The sequence below is a fragment of the Dermacentor albipictus genome, chromosome 3 (assembly GCF_038994185.2).
Source record: "Dermacentor albipictus isolate Rhodes 1998 colony chromosome 3, USDA_Dalb.pri_finalv2, whole genome shotgun sequence".
NCBI classification, from domain to species: Eukaryota; Metazoa; Arthropoda; class Arachnida; order Ixodida; family Ixodidae; genus Dermacentor; species Dermacentor albipictus.
The window spans coordinates 164,664,616-164,683,198 of NC_091823.1; the positions used below are offsets into that span (position 1 = coordinate 164,664,616).

The 18,583-nt window shown below is 43.0% G+C and overlaps 1 protein-coding gene across 1 annotated transcript in view; it reads right to left on the reverse strand.

Annotated features, from left to right (window-relative positions):
• The window catches only part of LOC135905158 (uncharacterized), a 44,325-nt gene extending 33,948 nt beyond the window's left edge, over window positions 1–10,377 (reverse strand). The window contains exon 1 of the mRNA XM_065436175.1: window positions 10,193–10,377. The gene's annotated coding sequence lies outside the window, so the exon portion shown is untranslated. The remainder of the gene's footprint in view (window positions 1–10,192) is intronic.
• Between the last annotated feature and the right edge of the window lie 8,206 nt (window positions 10,378–18,583).

Below are 18,583 nucleotides of genomic sequence, written 5' to 3' on the forward strand. Positions count from 1 at the left end.
TTTTTTTATTTTGTTTTCTCCCTCTCTTGTTTTTCTTTTATTTGCATATTTATTCCATTTCATTCCTTTTTTTTTTCCACAAGCACCATTTTCTGCCACTTATTTTATTCTCTCTTGCAGAGAGATGATAGTTCACTGACTTCCAGAGGAGCATATAATACTCCTGATCCCCCTTTGTCCAGGCACCTTCCACGAAAAAAGGAATGCTGACTGGCTGACACAGGGCGCTACCTCACGTTCCTGCGCCAACATTGAATCGCACACCTTTCCTTTCAATTGTACAAACTCGCTGCCAGCACACCCTTGGTCATTGCCTTGCCCACCCGGCGCACACCCTCTCCCTTTTAGAAGAATCTACCTATATATACTGTGCTGAGGAAAGCATATGTCACCTTGAAAAAGACAAGACCACTTGTCGAAACGTTGGCTCCCGCTTCTACATTGTTCTAGATTCACTCACCGTCTTGAATTTCCATCTCCCACCTTCCCCATGTTTTCCTAAGAAATAATATGGATTTATACGCACTGCACAAGTAATGTAGATACATATCAATGACATTAATACTGAACCCTTTCAAGAGCATTTCCAGACTCAAAATAAGGAACTAAAGACCAATCAAATGTGCAAATGAGCTGCTTTACGTGACTGCTGACAAGAAAGGCAGCTTTATCAATGAGTTGGCTATCCATACGATGCCAGTTTTTGATCATGGCCAACTACACGAGGTCTCTTTTTCATTTTATTTATTTACAGATAATGTTGGCTGTCTCGGCCACAACAGGGTAGGTACAGCAGCTTTGCACACAACTATGAAATACAAAGTAAGAGTGAATGGCACATGCAGAAAGAAAATATAAAAGATAGCACAATATTTCGAGCAGCATGCATATATGTGTGTAACATATACCATAAACACACTGTAGGATGCCTTCTAGAACTGTGACTGTCTGCTTGATAGTTACAACATGCATATTTCATAAAAGACATAACACATTCTTTGAAAGTTTCAATACTACTGGAATGTAGAGCAGACACTAGTAAACAGATACATTCTTTTATCGTTCACGGAAGAAAGGAACATGCATACACACCAAGAAATGTGCTAATCTAGGCAACGCAAGCAATCGTAGCATTTCAGAAACAGAGTCAGTTCAGAATACTGTGATAAAATTAGCATTGTGGCATTCCTTTGAATTTTGTCAATTTGGTTAATTAATCCTGATTGGAACGAACCCCTCAAGATATTGGTGTACTCTAAGATTGGTCTAGTGTATGTTAAGCATGCGAGTGGCTTAACATGTTGGGATGCTAGTTTTAGTATTCGGTGAAGGGAGCAGAAATTTTTTACGCAGCTATACAAATCCTGTTCACATGGGATTTCCAGCTTAAGCCTTTTGAAATGGATAAACCTAGGTATTTCACTGTGTAAGCTTGCGCTATAACTGTTGAATTGATCTCGTAATTAAAGTCACTTGTAGGCTTTGTTCCGTCTGTAGCTCTCAGCATGACAAATTTAGCTTCGTTAATTTTCCTTTTCCATTTTGCAACCCATTCTTCTATAGCTTTGAAGGCTTGGCTAAGGGACACCTGGCTATGTTGATAATTGATTTCACGATACATTGGGCAGTCATCCGCAAATATCAGGACAGTTATGTGGTTATCTATGTGTTGAGCAATATCCTTAATGTAAACTAAAAACAAAGCGGGTCCCAAGACAAACCCCTGTGATTGCCTGGGGTTACCTTTAGTAGATCAGATTTATTAATTTTTTTTGCGATATATTGTGTTCTACCTGTAAGATACGATCAGATCCACATTACGACTGCGTGCTTTATATTCAATTCTAGAAGTTTGCTAATTATTTTGTTATGTAAGACTCGATCGAAAGCTTTCAACAAGTATAAAATTACAATGTCAATTTGCTTTTAAGGAAGTTGAAAAATTGGCACTCGTCCCTACCAGATGTGTAATAGTTGAAAGGCGCTATCAGAATCCATGCCGGTTAGGGAAAAAAGCCTTCCTGTCTTTAAGGCAGGTGTAGATTGACTTCGAAATGATGTGTCCAAACAGTTTGCAGCACATAGACATCAGTGAAATTGGCCAATAGTTTCCAACATTTTTCGTTTTGCCAGATTAATGTACCGAAATACCTTTTGCTACTAGCCAGTCATATGGGACCCATATGTATGTTATTGATTTAGTGATTGAAAATGATCTCCAGATAGCGGGCTGCCCATTCTGCACATCTGAAAGGGAAACATTGACATCCACCTGAATTGCAGCATGAAACTACAAAGGAAACCCGTACAGGTTCCTCAGAAAGAAAGCCTCACAGTTGAAGAAAAATTCGTTTCGGTTCAGTATTTGAACCCGGGACCAACGCCTTTCCATAATGTTTGGTATGCGCCGGGGGTTTGGTATGCTGTATCCCAGAAAAGGCATTTGGTGCGCTATCTGGACAAATAGACTTTTTTGTCATTAATATTTAGCAAAAGAGCTACAATGCGTTCATATGACACCTGGGACCATATTCAGTAATGGTTCGCTTTGGAACCAGTTTGCTCTAACAAACGCCACTAGTCTATGCTTCAATGTCGTCCTCCCTGGCGGGCATGATTGGCATCACGCAGGTTGTCAATCGTCCAGAAAGCCAAACCACCATCTGCTACGAGTGGAACCACAGAGAAGTGGTTCACCCGAGCGTGGGGTCGCAATAATGAGATCAGGGACTGCTAAGGCAACAGTGACCATCTGGTAGTCTCGCGCTGGCCAGCACAATGAGAGAGGCACCAATGGCGGCTTCATTGGTTGTGGTGCTGGCGAGCATTAGCGAAAGACAACAACGTGACGAGGCAACAGCACGATGCATTCGACATGAGCGAAGGAGAGTTGCAAAGGCATTTTAGGTTCTCCAAAAGCACAGTGCACTAGATTTACGATGAGCTAGAATATTTCGGACTACAACATTTAGTAGCGTTGACCCTGCAACGTAAGTGCTGTGCCCTCTACGGGCATTTTTTTTTTCTTTTTTCACAATGTTTTCAGCAGTGCGTCTGGAATGTAGAAACTATTGGGTTGTCGCAACCGTCGCCCAGTCACATTATTACCGCTGTCGCTAGGGCCATTACAGTAGAGGGAAAAGAAAAATGGGGAATGAGATTTCTCTCCACGGTGCAGGAGAAACCTGCAGCCAAGAACACTTCCTTGACCGTGGCAAGATTCTCGAAGGTGTGGGATGTGTGGACGCAACTCTCATCACAATCATCCGCCCTAAGAAGCTCAACCCCAGCAAAATGAAATCCTATTATAGCCACAAGCATACACCCAGAGAACCCTTTTGAACGCTTAACATATGGCGCACCACCTAGTGACAAAAAATACATAAAGCAAGGCAGATGAAATTAAAGAATCAGCTGACCACAACAAAAGCTCACAGTTACTACTGAAAATTAAGTACGCATGTGTTGTGTACAAACCTATCCCCGCCCTTATCGGCTATCTAAAATCTACCAGGATGAGATCCAATCAAACTGCCAACACTGCAACTGCATGAAGGCTACCCAAAATCACATTCTTGGGGAGTGCGAGGGAAACCCTCCTCCACAGTCAATGCTGCCAACTCCCTCCCAGAAAACATGGGAGTCACTCCTGTAGACGACCGACTGCCAGATTCAGGCAGAAGTGACTAACTGGACCAAAACATTCGTGGCAAGCAATTAGCCACCACTCTTCAGACCACCGACAGACTAACTTATTGACCTCGTTATGCCATATATAAAGTTGTTTTTCTCTCTCTCTTTCTCTCTGTATACAAACCAATATTTTTTTTATCAAAGTAGTAACATCCTTAAATTACTATATCGTCCTTAAAGTACAAACAAAAATGATGACGTGACCCTGTGGCAGAACATCGCTCATTCAATGGTCTTCCTCGTTCTGCGACGTTCCACTCTTTCTTCGAGCGACGTAATCCACATCCCACAGCAAACCAGTTCCAAAGCGAATTATTACAGAATACGACCCCTGTATATCAGGTACTTATGAAACGTATGGGGACTTTAGTGTGCAAGGTGAGCCATCACCTGTAGAGGCATCAGCAAAAACAGATTGCCATTAAAACAGGTTGCCATCTGTGAGCAGTCCGACATAAGTTCATTCACAACTATGTCACTGGGTTCTTCATTACTCAGCGACAGATGGTGCCAGAAACAGTGTGGACAATGCATCATAAAATTAGTTCATGTTATAACATTTTGTTTTAGCAGTAGCCAACTTGGCATGCAAGAGTACCCAAGGCTGGAAAATTACTATGATCTTAACATCAGTTTTACAGTAATTTTTTTCACTAAATGTATAATTTTACATGTTATCCATGGCTTCTGTTTGTCTTTTTTTCTTCCAAATTAGCACAAATCTATTCACACAGTCAAAAACAATGCCTTTAAATGCAATCCACATCGCATTGATGCTATTCATTTGACAGAATCTACTTAAAGCAAATGAAAGAGAATCAATAATGCCTGCGTTGTCGGCTCTGTCAAAATTCAGAACATGCATACTTATAGCACTGGCATTTGGGCATACCGCAGTATGCTTTATCTGTAAATAAAGCAGCTTATGATCTGAGAGGCCACTTTCCACCATGACCTCATCACCTTCAAATCGCCCGTCTAAGAACACTGTCTAATGTTGATTTTGATTCACCAACAACATGCGTGCACCCATGAACAATGTGTTATAAATCATCAATGAAATCGATGTCTAGAAGTTCAGAGTGTGTGGGTTCGCAATACTGAGTACTAAGTTCGGTCTAATCAATCCTTGACAAATTAAAGTCTCCGTCTGCATTTATTCAAGAGCTGAGCCTTTTTCTGCCTCCAAAAGGATATGCAGCCTATTGAATAAGGCTGCATATCTTCAAGACAAGAAATGGACGAATTAGGCTGTCTGTAGACTGCTACAACAATTGTCTTACCTACTTTAATTTTTTATTAGATTCTTTTGTGGGTTGGAATTACATATTAATTAATTTGATGTGTTCTGCTTGGCATGAATAACTTAGATATTTCTCAAGTGGCCGAGCCATTTCCCAAAAGTACCAGACATGAGAAAGCCAATTGTGTTCCCATATCTAAAGCATTATTTTTTTTTTGAGTTCAAGGTGTTGGTGTCCACACTTGCAGATGTGACAACACTCACAGAGAAATATTAATTCCTAGCCTGCTTTGCTTCTGGATGTTTCCAATAGCACTGAACGTGCAAGAAATGTGTCAAAATCGTAGTTTCAGCAGAGCAACTTATTAGGCGGCTGAAGCAAACCTGCCACACCAGCAGAAGCATCAAATGAGACACGAGCCAGCAAACCTGGCACTTTAACAGCCTTGCATTTCTGGTCCCTGCTTTAGTGGTGAAAATTTGACAGCAAGCATATAGACCCAATGCAAATTAGCATACACAATGCATATTTGAGTAGTGTGCAAGTTTCTGTTAGAGCTACATTCGAGCACTCCAAAGGTACATGTAGTTTCAAGAACAATAGACCATCACATTTTCCTGCTGAGCATTTCCTTTATCAAATGTTCACATTGCATAGGTGATGCTTAATTGTTGCTTGGCAGCTAAAGTGACTGTATTTGTTGCCCCTTAATTTTTTTTATGTTCTAGGCCTATGTGAAGAATGCAAGTTTTCAAATCAGAACCTACAAACCTGCAAACTGTTGCGACACCCAGAGATGCTCTGGCAAGCCAGGGTCACTGAACATGTCTAAAACCATGCTGGCCCATTGTTCATTAGCTGGCCCCCAGCAAAGCCCAGTTAGGCCAGGCAGCCTATCCATGCTATATGTAAATGCCCTCAGCACAAACTTCTTTCCTATATTACCTACACTGGCTGCCAAATAATACGGGTGCCGCATGGCCCTTCGTACTAATATGTTTGCCCCCTATGTGCCCTAAGCAAACTTCGACTGTAGTGTTTGTTATATAATACTCTACAGTATAAACACTGAAAAAAAAATGTGAACAAATCAGTTTTATTTACAATATTAAGCAGCAATTTTTATTTCAGAACCCTAACTGCCATTCACAGATTCACTTGTGTGGAAAATCTTTAAAAAACAAAGGCATGTGAAGAGCAGCGTTGCAGTTTCTACTCTCACTTGCTGTTGCTTTGTTTCTTCCCTTTTTGTACTGCACCGTTCGCACTGCTGTGACAGATATCGTTTGCACAGTTTGACGGAATCTGACATGGTAAAATACTTCCAAGGTGCCGCTTCAAGACCCATATGTATCAAAACAGATGCATGAATGTTCTACAAATATTAGTAACACAACGCCTGAAATGGACACATAGTGCCACCTATGAAGAAATGTTCTGAGCTTGTCCAGCATATATTTATATTGGCTGCCACATCATCCACGAATAGTTCCTTAAGCCAGCAATACATGTCACCTGGCGAATTGCTGGCTTTGGCAATACAGCCTCCATTCTAATGCCTGGCAGTTCGACAGCTCTCACAGGAAATGGATAAGAACAGGGCAGTACTATAGACACAAATGTAAAAAAGGCACAGAGCAAAGACAACATGCTTTTCTGTCGACTCTTCTAAGGAAATTTTTAAAAATTTCTGGAGTGACAGCACTAGCAGAATTTTACTGGCAGAGGCGAGGACAGCGCTTGCCCCGACTTCACCCTCGAAAGCATACTGAACTAGACGGAGAAAAGTCGCAGTTCCACTGCTCTTGAGCTGTTAACACAAATTTTAGACTAATTGGAAAATAAGAGAACCTTGTTTTGGGCTAAAATACTGCCATTGGCTGAACAGTGACATCATGATCTCCCACACAAGTTGCTATGACCTTCAAGATTCATTCTAAATCCAGCAACACAGACAGACACCTCAAGAAGCATCAGTACAATAAAATTGAAAACACTTGCTGTTCTTCACCAAATGTTAATGTTAATTGATTCCCACAGTAAGATGCTGCTGGCTGGCTTCACCTTTGGAACATTATCTACACTCTAGAATTTCTTTTTGAACCTCCTTGGCTTTTTCTAACTCTGCGTTAATGTCCCTGTTCTAAATGGAGTAACCAGCTCACCGAAGTTTCCCTGTTATTTTCCTTTCCTTAATAGTCAAAGCATCCACCAGTTTTCTTGACCATATAGAAGGTGAAGCTTGGCCACAATGTGTCAGCATGCTGCAACGCCTTTACCGAGCCTGCTGCCGGGATTTCATAACACTAGACAGCAACAACCCAACCAGAAATTCAAAATAATTTGTTTCTTAATCTCCACAAAGCTGCATATTTTGTGCAGTGCTACCAAGAGCAACTCAAAGGCTGCTTCACCTTTCGTATCTTTTTTTTTTAACACGAGATGAGGTTTTTGTTAACTAAATGCAGCAGGGAACATCAATACTCCAGGATGATGACCTGCTTCTCAACTGTAGCAGGGGGCCTCCGATAAATTATGATCCTTTAGGATTTCTTAAGCATGCACCAAAGCTCACTACACAAGCATGCTTTATCACCACTGCTAGGTGAATGAGTATTCAACCCACATCCTCATGCTCCATAGCAGAATGAGCATTCAAACATGTTCATACCTACCAACTTGCGAACTTTAAAATTCATAAAAATCTTGCAGATGTGGAGAAGGGAGACCATTAGCATGCATTTTAACGAACTTTGTGCCATACATACACAATTTACAAATGATGATTCAGATTTAAATGCAGCATAAAAGCAGGAGAAGACTTGGCACAGCAGACACTGACAATCCTCATGTTTCTTTAGGTCACAGTGACTTTTCCAGCAACTTTGCTGTCACTAAATTTGCCTGCTTTGAGAACTAGGCTGAAAAACACTTGCTTGTATAAGGGAACCTACTGGTATATGATGCCTTGCTCTGCCACAAGAAGGCAGCACAAGTACTATCACAATTTACTTTTTGCACGCATTTTTTTTTGTAACCTGGTGCAATCTTTCAACATCTTTGAAAGCTTTTTGCACAGAGAATTAATTTTACGTAAAAAATTGGACATTAGTAATATCGTAGAATGAGCCCAAATTCGTAAACCTTACAAAAAATTTAAGAGAATTGACAGGTAAGCATGTCCCAGAGGATCATCTTCTTTAAACAGAGCAAGGAGAGCATAATTTCATCAAAGAGTAGAACCAACAATCTCGTGATCATCAGCATAACGAGCTGCTACTGTGGCAGGTCCCGCAGCCTTTACTAGTCCAGATAGGGCAAGTTAAGCATTGCACATTCGGGACACAAGGCTTGACAAGGAGTCACCAGTGAAGCAGGTGACAACGCTCTTACACTACTAAGCATGAGTTGAAATTGTGGGAGATTCATCCAAGAAAAGTGTGGTTCACCTGCCCTCAATCTCTTCATTTCATGGAATCATATTGATTCACTGGAACCATCCTTCTTTGGAGTTTCTTACATTCCCACATCATTCACTGGAATTCCTTGGAATCATGTTGGTTGCCTTTCGGGTAACTAAGACTGATAAATAAGGGATGCCACCGTAGTTAATTTTTCAACAACTGGACTTGTTGGGGCAACTGCCCTTATACAGAAAAGTTTCCTTGTTGAAATGCTGGCTTGAGTGACATTCTTTGATTGATTGTTGTTTATCACTTCAAGTATCCAACTTCCAGCGACACTTAAGTCTTTATTTCGTTTCCTTACAGGCACTAGTTTAACAAAGAGGAGGTGGCCCTGCAATAGCGAGCACACTGCGCTGTCAAACTACCCACAGTCAAGATCAACAAATGTGCGAACGACGAAGACAGCTCACAGCACTCGAGTAGGAGATTAGCAGGGGTACCACAGTGACCTCCTGGACAATGCAGCTTCTCACTAACATGCTCTAGCACTCCAATATGCTTTTATTCGTGCAAGTCTGTGAAAATGAAGTCAAAAATAAAAGTGGAGGAAAACCTCTGCGACACCTGGTTTGAAACATATTTAAAATGAATGAAAAGGGGCTTCCGAACAACACAAACTGCTCAGTCTTGTACAAAAAATCCATTAAAAAAATAAAATATGGGTACAGAATGCCTTGCGTTTTAAGGTATTGTCAGCAAGGATAGACTCTCCTTGCACAATGCATTTGTTAAAAACAATAAATCAGTATACCATCTGCTGTCAAGTCCCTTTGGAGCCTCAAGAGACTAAGAATGGAGTTTAACGAAGTTTAATTATGAAGCCAGAAGAATAAACAGGCAGGTCTGTTGGTCGAGCATGAGGCACCAAGCGCGCGAGCTCCATCCTCGAGCAAAGCGTTGACGATGCACCTATCTTCTTTGCTACAGGGGAGCTGAGGTGATTTCCTTATGTTGAGAACACAAAGGATGGATAAGTGAGAAACAAATTGAATTATGAAAAACAGAAGATTACATTGTACACAAAGTAAACATAAGAAATAACAAGCTGGAAATGTGACAAATAGAGGGAGGAAAAGGAAATATATAAAACTATACAAAATATTAAAGCAGGAAAGATTTAACAATGATAGTAATGAATAAAACGTAATACGAAAAGGACACGTGCATTTCCCCCTATGAACAAGAAATCTCTCCAGCCGTGGGAGAAGTTTTGCAACAGGGCTCATGGATACAAAGAAAAAGGAAGGCTGTGGAGAAGAATTGTAGGGCGCACTTTGTTAGGATACATGTTACCTATGAGGGGCACTTGTTGCAGCACTATTGATTGCGTCATACGTCGCTACCTATTGAGAAGCTTCTCCCCATGAACAACACTGTGCAATGGCACTGTTGTCACAGCTGCTACATCGCACTTTTCGGATTATACGGAGGCAAGGACAAAATAAACTACGACGGAGCAGTGTTGCAACGTGCCGCAAAACGCGGTCGCACGCCATTAGCGACTAAAGTCAACATAGTTGTAAGCGGCATCACAAAACATGGTTGTTCAGGAAATGTACTGGCTCCGAAACTTTCCGCCGCGTCTCTATCGCGTGTCGTTACAGTAAGCACATAAGGCAGCCAGCTGAATGAATGACTCAATCATCTCAGCCCCACACTTGGAATCTGTAGGTCAGAATATCAAGTGCAGGTTGTAACAATCTCCAAAGGCGAAAATGGGACAAAATATATTCAGGCTTTCACGAGGAGCTAGAAAGTTGTGCGGCAGAGGAAAATGTGTTTACTCACCCAGCAAACAGAACTCAGGCCCGCTGTATTAAAGCCTGCTCAAACACACGGACAGGTCGGAAACATGAAAGAAGTAGTTTGTCGAAAAATTCGCGAACCATTTCTGCGTATGCTTTTCAGTTGCCTCTCGCTGCGCTCAAGGCAGTAAGCTAGTCTTGTCTTGACTTCCTTCGGCTACTGTTGTCTACCCCCACTACATGTCTCTGTTATTGTCCTCGAGCTCCACCACTGGAAAAGCTGGCGCCACCGTCGGCGTGACGTGCTAGGAGGGATCACGTGGACATAGCGGCCGCGTCGGCTGCTTCGGGAGCGCCGAAGCGAGCTGAAAACGAGAGTTTAAATTCCTTCGTACGCTACGGTCCTCATTTAGTGGCGATATTTTCCCGCTTCGAGTGTCTCCTTTACAACGCTTGAAAGCACTACAATAGGTAGTGGCTGCCTTTGAAGGCGCGCAACATGGTAGGCTACTGCTCGGTGCCGCAATGCCGGACGTACGTAACGGAGGCCGGTGTCAGCCTTCACGCAGCCGCAGGACAAGAAGCTGTCTGAAGCTTGGCTCGGAAAACATAAAACTTGCAAACAGTCATCGGCTACAAATCGGGTATTCAGCAAGCACAGACGCGAGGAACATTTCTGCTACGGCGCCCGGTCTGCGATGTTCTGAAAACGCGCACTGAGACGCTCGCCCGAGTCCGCTGCCCGAGTAATGTCATGACGGTTTGCTCTATGAACTTGTCGATGCTATAGATACTGGCAAGTTCAGTGGAGTGGAAAGGGAGCGGTAAGAAGCACATTAAAAAAAAGCATGGCGTATGGTCATGTTTGTGTTATGAATTAATCCACTAGATTACAAAAAAGGAGCAGCGGGAAATCGCACGCTGTGAACACCGATAAACATACAGTGCGACGCAACTCTAGAAATAATATTGAAAGGTAAAAAAATTTAGAAGATAAAAAAAATATTGAATCGTCGCGACGGCACATCAGTCCCCGTAGGCGTTGAAGTCTCTACAATGAAATTATTTTTTGAACAGCTCTGGTAGCGCCCACGCAATGGTTGCTTGTATACTCTCAAACGCTCATATTCTGCGGCCTAAAGCTCATGGCACGGTGCGAAAACGGGCACGCGGCGAAATCGAAATAGTGCGCGGACAAGCATGCAGACGCGCAGTTGGTCACTGCGAATCTGTGCGGTCGCTGCATTGAGGCTTCATTCTATTACGCTTCATTTAGCTATACAAACACTATAAGAACATATTTCACATAGTTCGCTCTCAGCGTTTGCCTAGCTTTCACGCAAGAAGCCGGTTCGGGAGACTCCATCGCGGCGACCGCGCGCAGTGGCGTTCACTGTACGTATTCGGTAAAGAGATAGCGTCTGTAAACGATTGTGCGCTTTCAGTTTGCCCAAGATTATTATTTAGACAGTAAAAAAACTTCGCTCGTTTCGAAAGTACTTAGAAAAACGTTCGGAAGAGCTCGCGCGTGGTGTTTTCACTGAGCGCTGACAGCAAAACCTATGAGGAGCGCGCCGCGTGATCCCTCATACTACGCCAGCGAGGCGCTTCCGATAGAGGGCGACTCCGTAACTCCTCGGCCAATAGTGTCACATTTAGACACACGGATGTCTCTATGCTCCCTCCACGATTGTTGTCATTAAGCCACTTCCGATTCCAGAGAATGGAAACATGATGGAAAGATCATGGAAAAACAAAATAGGAGAAGCCCTGACAGCCCTGACATCACGTTTTTGAAGCCGGAACAGCAGTCATGTGGGTGTGCCATATCTCTTAGAGCCTCCAATCAGCTCCATGGAGCCTATAAGCGCGAGCTTTGTACTTGCATTGCTACTACAAAACAAAACAAACACATACAAAACAAACACCGCCCACTAATCCACCTAACTAATGCACTCATGAAGCACAATGAGGAGATTAACAAGCTCAACTCACTAATTTTCAACTTAGAACACTTCCATAATAATGTCGACACGATGCACCACCCAGAAATACACGAAGCACCGCACGAACACCTAGCTTGGGACGGCTTCCACTTAAACCGCAGTGGAATAAAGCTAGTTTCCCAACACATCAAAGCCTTCATTAAGGACAAGCACAGAAAGACTCTATTTAAATCCACCTCAAATACTACCCCCACCGACTCTGCGGAGCGTCCCACCGCGAACAACACAACTACGACAGTCACCTCGAGAACACAGGGAACACAGACAGTGGAATGTGAAGCAAGCCACTGCACAAGTCCAACAGTCACCTCAAGAATAGTTGGAACACAGACAGCGGAATGTGAAAAGAACCACAAGGCACACACTACACCAAAAATGACATCAGCCACAGTGCAAACAGACACAACTGCAACAGAAAACTCACCACCGAAGTCTACACACAGACCCCCACACGCCTGCCTGCCCACAAACAAAGTCAAACAGAAACCGAGCTCGAATTAAGTCAGGCATGCGATAATAAACAGGCCGAACAGAAAAACACCCCACGCAAATCTGCCCGCAAAAAGACAAGTAAATGACAAACATCGCAAATCGATAACTCTTCACTGCCACGAAGCATCGAATTCCTACAGACTAGAAAACTTACCAAAAATCATGTGAGCTACACCTCCCATATCTGAAAACCTACACAATCTGCACAGAGAAAAATATAATCCCTAAAGGTCTAACACTAAAGGCTGTACCAGCTCTAGGAACACTCCCACCACACCATCGTGCAAACTGGCAAACAACATTGCACAATGCCTCACTTTCACTTTTGAATATCCTCAAGGAACACTGCGAAGAACAAATCGAAACTTTTAGCCACATACTTCGGAACATAACGCTGGCACACCAGATGAGAAGAGGGATTTAGAACTTTACGACGAAAAACAGTCTAGAAAATTGGTTCAAGAACAAAGGAAAAAAGCAAACTTTAATCAAAAAACAACCTTCCAGCCAAACAGCAACCACACTCCGACAAGAGGGACCTCCAGTTTAGAAGTACCAGACGTGAAGGAAACTTCCACAAAACTAAACCATCCCAATGTTACAGACATTTCAAAAATATTAAGTAAAAAAAATAGACGTATTCAGCAGGGGCCTAAACATTTGTCCCACGAAGAACACAATAAATGAATTCGAGCTTCACAAGGACCTCTCAGAATTCTCCCGACGAATACGCATCCGACACTTCTTCGCAGACACACCAGACACCGGGACGACACCACTTAGAGCCCAATCCACTTGGACTACCGAACCAGAACAAGCCATAGAACTTGAAAACTGTCATTAAAGAAATTATAAGCCAATCCAAGACATCTAAGCGACCTAAAAACATAACTGCGTCGGAGAGTCATATCATTTCAAATCTTAGTTGCCGGAATGACATTGTTATTAAGGAAGCAGATAAGGGTGGAAGTATAGTTATTTGGCCAGTAGAAAAATACAAGCACGACGCTTACAGACAACTAAACAATCCAGAACATCACCGCAAACTAGATAACGATCCGACATTGTCCTACACAGTGACAATTACCAACAGGCTGAAATCACTTTTGGCCGATGAATTGATAACGCCGTCAGAATACAAATTTATTAAACCAAGCAACAAAACTGCTGGGCGTTTTTACCTCCTTCCAAAAATTAATAAAATTCCATCCGCTGAACTATACACTGTTATTATCCGAGGCCGTCCGATAGATATCAAACACCCCGACAGAGAGCATCTCCACATTCCTTAACCACTACCTTGGTGACTTGCCCAAAGCACTTCCGTCATTTGTACAAGATACGCCCCACCTGCTGAGAATTACAGAGGACATTAATACTAAAGGCACACTACCACACAACACAATTCTCGCAACACTAGACGTAACGGCGTTGTACACCAACATTCCAATCCCTGATATTCTCTATCTTCGATAAAACAAACGCTGTCTAAACACACTGCACGACACTCTACTGAAGTCTACTTGTCTCTCCTTGAATTAGTTATAACACATAACTACTTCGAATTTGAGGAGAGTTACTCATAGAGATACATGGTACAAGCATGGGTACGCCTTTTGCACCAACCTACGCGAGCACATTTATGGGGATTCTAGAAACAGATTTTTTAGCGCGCTGCACTGCCAAGCCTCACACATACCTACGATACATAGACGACATACTCATAATATGGGGACATGGTCAAGACAGTCTAGATAAATATGTAGCATTTCTAAACTCTGTTCACCGAACAATAAAATTCAAATCAGAATCCTCAACTGAGCGCATAAACTTTCTGGACACAACAATATACATTGACAATGGGCAGCTTAAAACAACGCTGTATAGAAAACCTTTCGACAAACAACAGTACCTAGAATATACCAGCCACCATCCCAGACATTGCAAACAAGGCATCTTTAAAGGCCAAGCCACATGCACGACTACGTCGCATTTGCGTTGAAAACCAAGACTACATAGATAGACTAGATCACCTTAAAAAAAACCTATCGAACAAGAACCACCCAAACAGTGACCTTCAAACAGCCTACACCGCTGCAACCAAACTTGATCGAGCCGAGGTCCTCAAGCTCCGCCCGAGGATCACAAGAACAACAACGCCTCTCCTTACTACTAAATTCTCAAACGGACTCCCAAACGTGAATAACATCCTCAGTAAATACTACCCAATTCTCACCAGCAACCAGAAACTTAAGAAGATTTTTCGCGACCCTCCCGAGTATAGCCTACAGACGCAACACTAAATTTAAAGATGTTCTTGTGCACGCCAAAGTAAAGACAAAGAGGAAGTTGGGAGCCAATCCCTGTGGCCACCCCAGGTGCAAACATATTCAATCTACTACTGCAGTAAAAAGTACAGCGTCGAATTACGCACGCAAGGTAACTTCGGCTTTCACCTGCACATCAAGCAACGTAGTCTACTGTCTAGAATGCGCCACTTGTAGCAAACAATACATAGGTGAGACTGGACAACAAATTAATACAAGACTCAATGGTCACCGCGCGGACGCAAAACACAATTTACCCAAAGCAGTAGCCAGCCACTTTAATGAACATGGTCATATATTTGACTACAAACAAATTTCCGTTCCCCTCGCGATAGGAAGTATACGGAATCATACCTCATACACAAGTTTAATTGCTTACACCCGACGGGAATTAATTTGGCACGCGGCAACTTAGAACCTTTAAAAGCGGTAACTTAAATCTGAAATTCTCATATCATCAACCAAGACACAAAACACATTATGCCACCAGCTAACCTTAATTCTTAACCTCACCTACTCTTCCATTTGGCAAATTTTTTTCCTGCCTACTACTCGATTTAATATACTCTTTCAGGTTTTTACGCCTATATCAACTGTACGAACCCATTCTCCCATGTACACTTGCCACCACCTGCTTCTGCGCACGACACCCTCCTGTTTGTTATTCCGGTTTCGGTCCCCCCTCTCTTTTCCCTTCTTTTTTCTTTATATATTTTTTGAAACCCCCTCACCAACACATTCCGAAGTCAATATGCCTTTTTCGGCGCCTCAACCCAGGGTATCGACATTTCTGGATGCCGCCGTAACGCCCCCCTACGCTGAGCGACTGGGGCAATGCACCTTGAAAGACCATGCGGCTGCCTTTCAGTCACCCCATACATTGCACCGCAGACTCCTCGTCGCCATCTTAACTACTTTAAAATTACTCGACGTATTGCTGCTATGCTACTCGAGTCACTCTTTCAACCCATGGTTTTTTTTGTTTTTTGTTTTGTGTTACTCGCGCACTGACCGCCTGACCGTCTCTTCTAATGCCCCAAGAATATGCCGCCAACGATACCCCTAAATGCTTCCTAACCTCCCGCATCCCCAACGCGCTCCCAGGCCCCTGTCTTTCTTAACAAAAAAATATCCTCTTTCTTGTGCTTTCTCTCTCTTTTTTTTCTGTCTTGGTGCCACCCTTGGTTCCCCCTCCTTTTTTTGCCCTTTTTTTTCTCCTCCTTTCTTTCTTTTCTCCCCACGCTCCCACTCTTCGGCTCTTGTCCTCCCGTCTTGGCAGCGAAGCTCACAGACGTCGGACGACAGCGCTTGTTTCCTCTGAAGTCTCTCCCTCTAAAACCAGCCGCGAGCGACAACACCCGCACGTGACGTCACTGCACTAACCCTTTAAAACTAACATGCCGAGGATGACGAGGCCGCCTTTGACGAAGATAGGTCCTCCTATCGAAACATTGGCCAGCCTTTCTGAGGCACCTTATCACTGTTTACAAACTTTATACCACAGTGTGCTATTCCATCTGTCAGCCCCTTTCTTGATTTTGGACTATCCGCCAGAAGGGAATGCTGCCGACGCGCGTCAGAACAAAGCCTACCAAACTTCTGCAACATAACTTGTTAGCGAAGCAATCGCGCTGCTGTGTTTTTACGTGGCATGTTGAAGAAGACGACGTAGACTCGCGCAGTGATTGCTTGAGTGTGTTGCCGGTTGACTCTCACACACACAGACCCAAAACCCAACTGTCAAGCTCACACACCACGCTCCAAAGTCAGCTTGTATCGCCAACATATTGTGCTGCGAGAAACACACGGGCCAAAAAAGCTTATCACACTTTTCAAAGCCCTAGAGCAGCAGCAAGAGCTTCAGGATGCTGTTGCTATGGCAACGTTGAAATTTGTGGAACCAATCCCAGTGCTCCTTTGCGAAACGTGACTGTGCACGTGACTTCCGCCACACTTTCTACAACACGTCCGTGCTGGCAGGGGTCTCTCCTACGCTGTCCTTCCTCCATGAGACAGATGAACCATCGCCTCCGCTATACGAAGCATGGGATGAACTTTAGAGGAGTAGAATTTTGGGCATAGGCGTATCTACCGGAAGGGGAGCACCTGCCCCCCCCTCCTTACTGTCAAGAGTCGGAGGGGGGGCAACTTTGCCATTCGCCCCCCCCCCCTCATACTTTTGGAAGTGGGCGCTGGCACTTTCGGCTGCACGCTGGAAAGTCCCTTAAAAGGAAGCTTTAGCTCGGGCCCCAACTCCAACGCGGCCTATTCAAGTACATGTAAAACGCAAAAACGTCTTTCTGATATAACCCCTGGACCGATTTTAATGAAATTTGTTGAATTTGAGAGAGAAAGTCAAATTCTAGTGACTGTTGGGAATGGTATTTCTATTTAGGGCATGTATTTTATTGGAAGAATTTTCAAAAATGTGAAAGTTTGAAAAATATAGAAGCACGAAGCTTACAAATTCGTAGACCTGCATCAAGAAGAGATATCGTGGTTCTGTGAACGGCATCCATTAGATAATTGAAAGCGGATAAATTCGATATGTCATTTTACATCTTACGTGAATTTGTTACGTTGTTTACAAGGGTGCTGCAAAAGCTGTATTTCCATACTACAATTTTTAATTTTTTTTGTAATTCATGTGTAACATATCAATTTCGTCCACTCTAGATGTTCTGTTAGATGCAATTCACAGAATTGCAGTATCATTTCTCGTTGCTGAGTTACAGAGTTGTAAACTTGATATTTTCGTTTTGTGATAATTTACGGTTTTCGCCAATTTTAAACAAGAAGTTTACGACCTAAATCAAAAATTCGAAACCAGAAATCACTAGATTTTAAGTTTCTCTTTTAAATGCAACAAACATAATCAAATTTGGTGCAGGGGTTGCCGAGATAAACGAATTCTCCTTTTACATGTATTCAGATGGGAGCATCTCAGCTAAAGCTTCTTTTTAAAACTACGGCTGAAGCTAAATTTTCTTTGTTAGTAGAGCGACCACATAAGTAGTGCTTTTTTTTTTACTACGCATATCCCTGCTTGGACAACGAGGATTGTCTTTCGTGCCTTCTCGGGACGCCCTGTAGCGGACGACGCGCGGGATAACACGCTCGCGTTGAGGATAACGCTTGGAGCTGGGCAGTTCCCAGCCCTGACTACCTGTCAGCTAGCGCAACTTGCATCAAGCCCAATTTCGGGAGGAACGCTATATACGCATATTCTAAAACACGATCGGCTTGTTACAATTAACCTGCGGGTGCGGGGTAGGTCCGGATAAAGTATTATAATCAGCCGCACCCAACTGCTAGTGTGCCTTGCGGCCTGAAAGAGATGATTTATCAAATGCTGGAACTATCTAATCTCTGTCCATTGCAGCGTTAGTCTCATTATCTTAGCACTATCAGAAATCTAATCAAACCTCTTACAGCTATAACTGTCGAATTTCATCGAGTAATTACGACTTATCGTAGATATGTTCGTGAAAATAACCTTGGTCGAACTCACAGAGACATTTCAATACCAACAGAACACTGACTTGAATTTTTCGCTAAAGAGACGTCACCTAATTCGCGCATTTTCAGGCTGTTTCTAAGGAAGAGCTA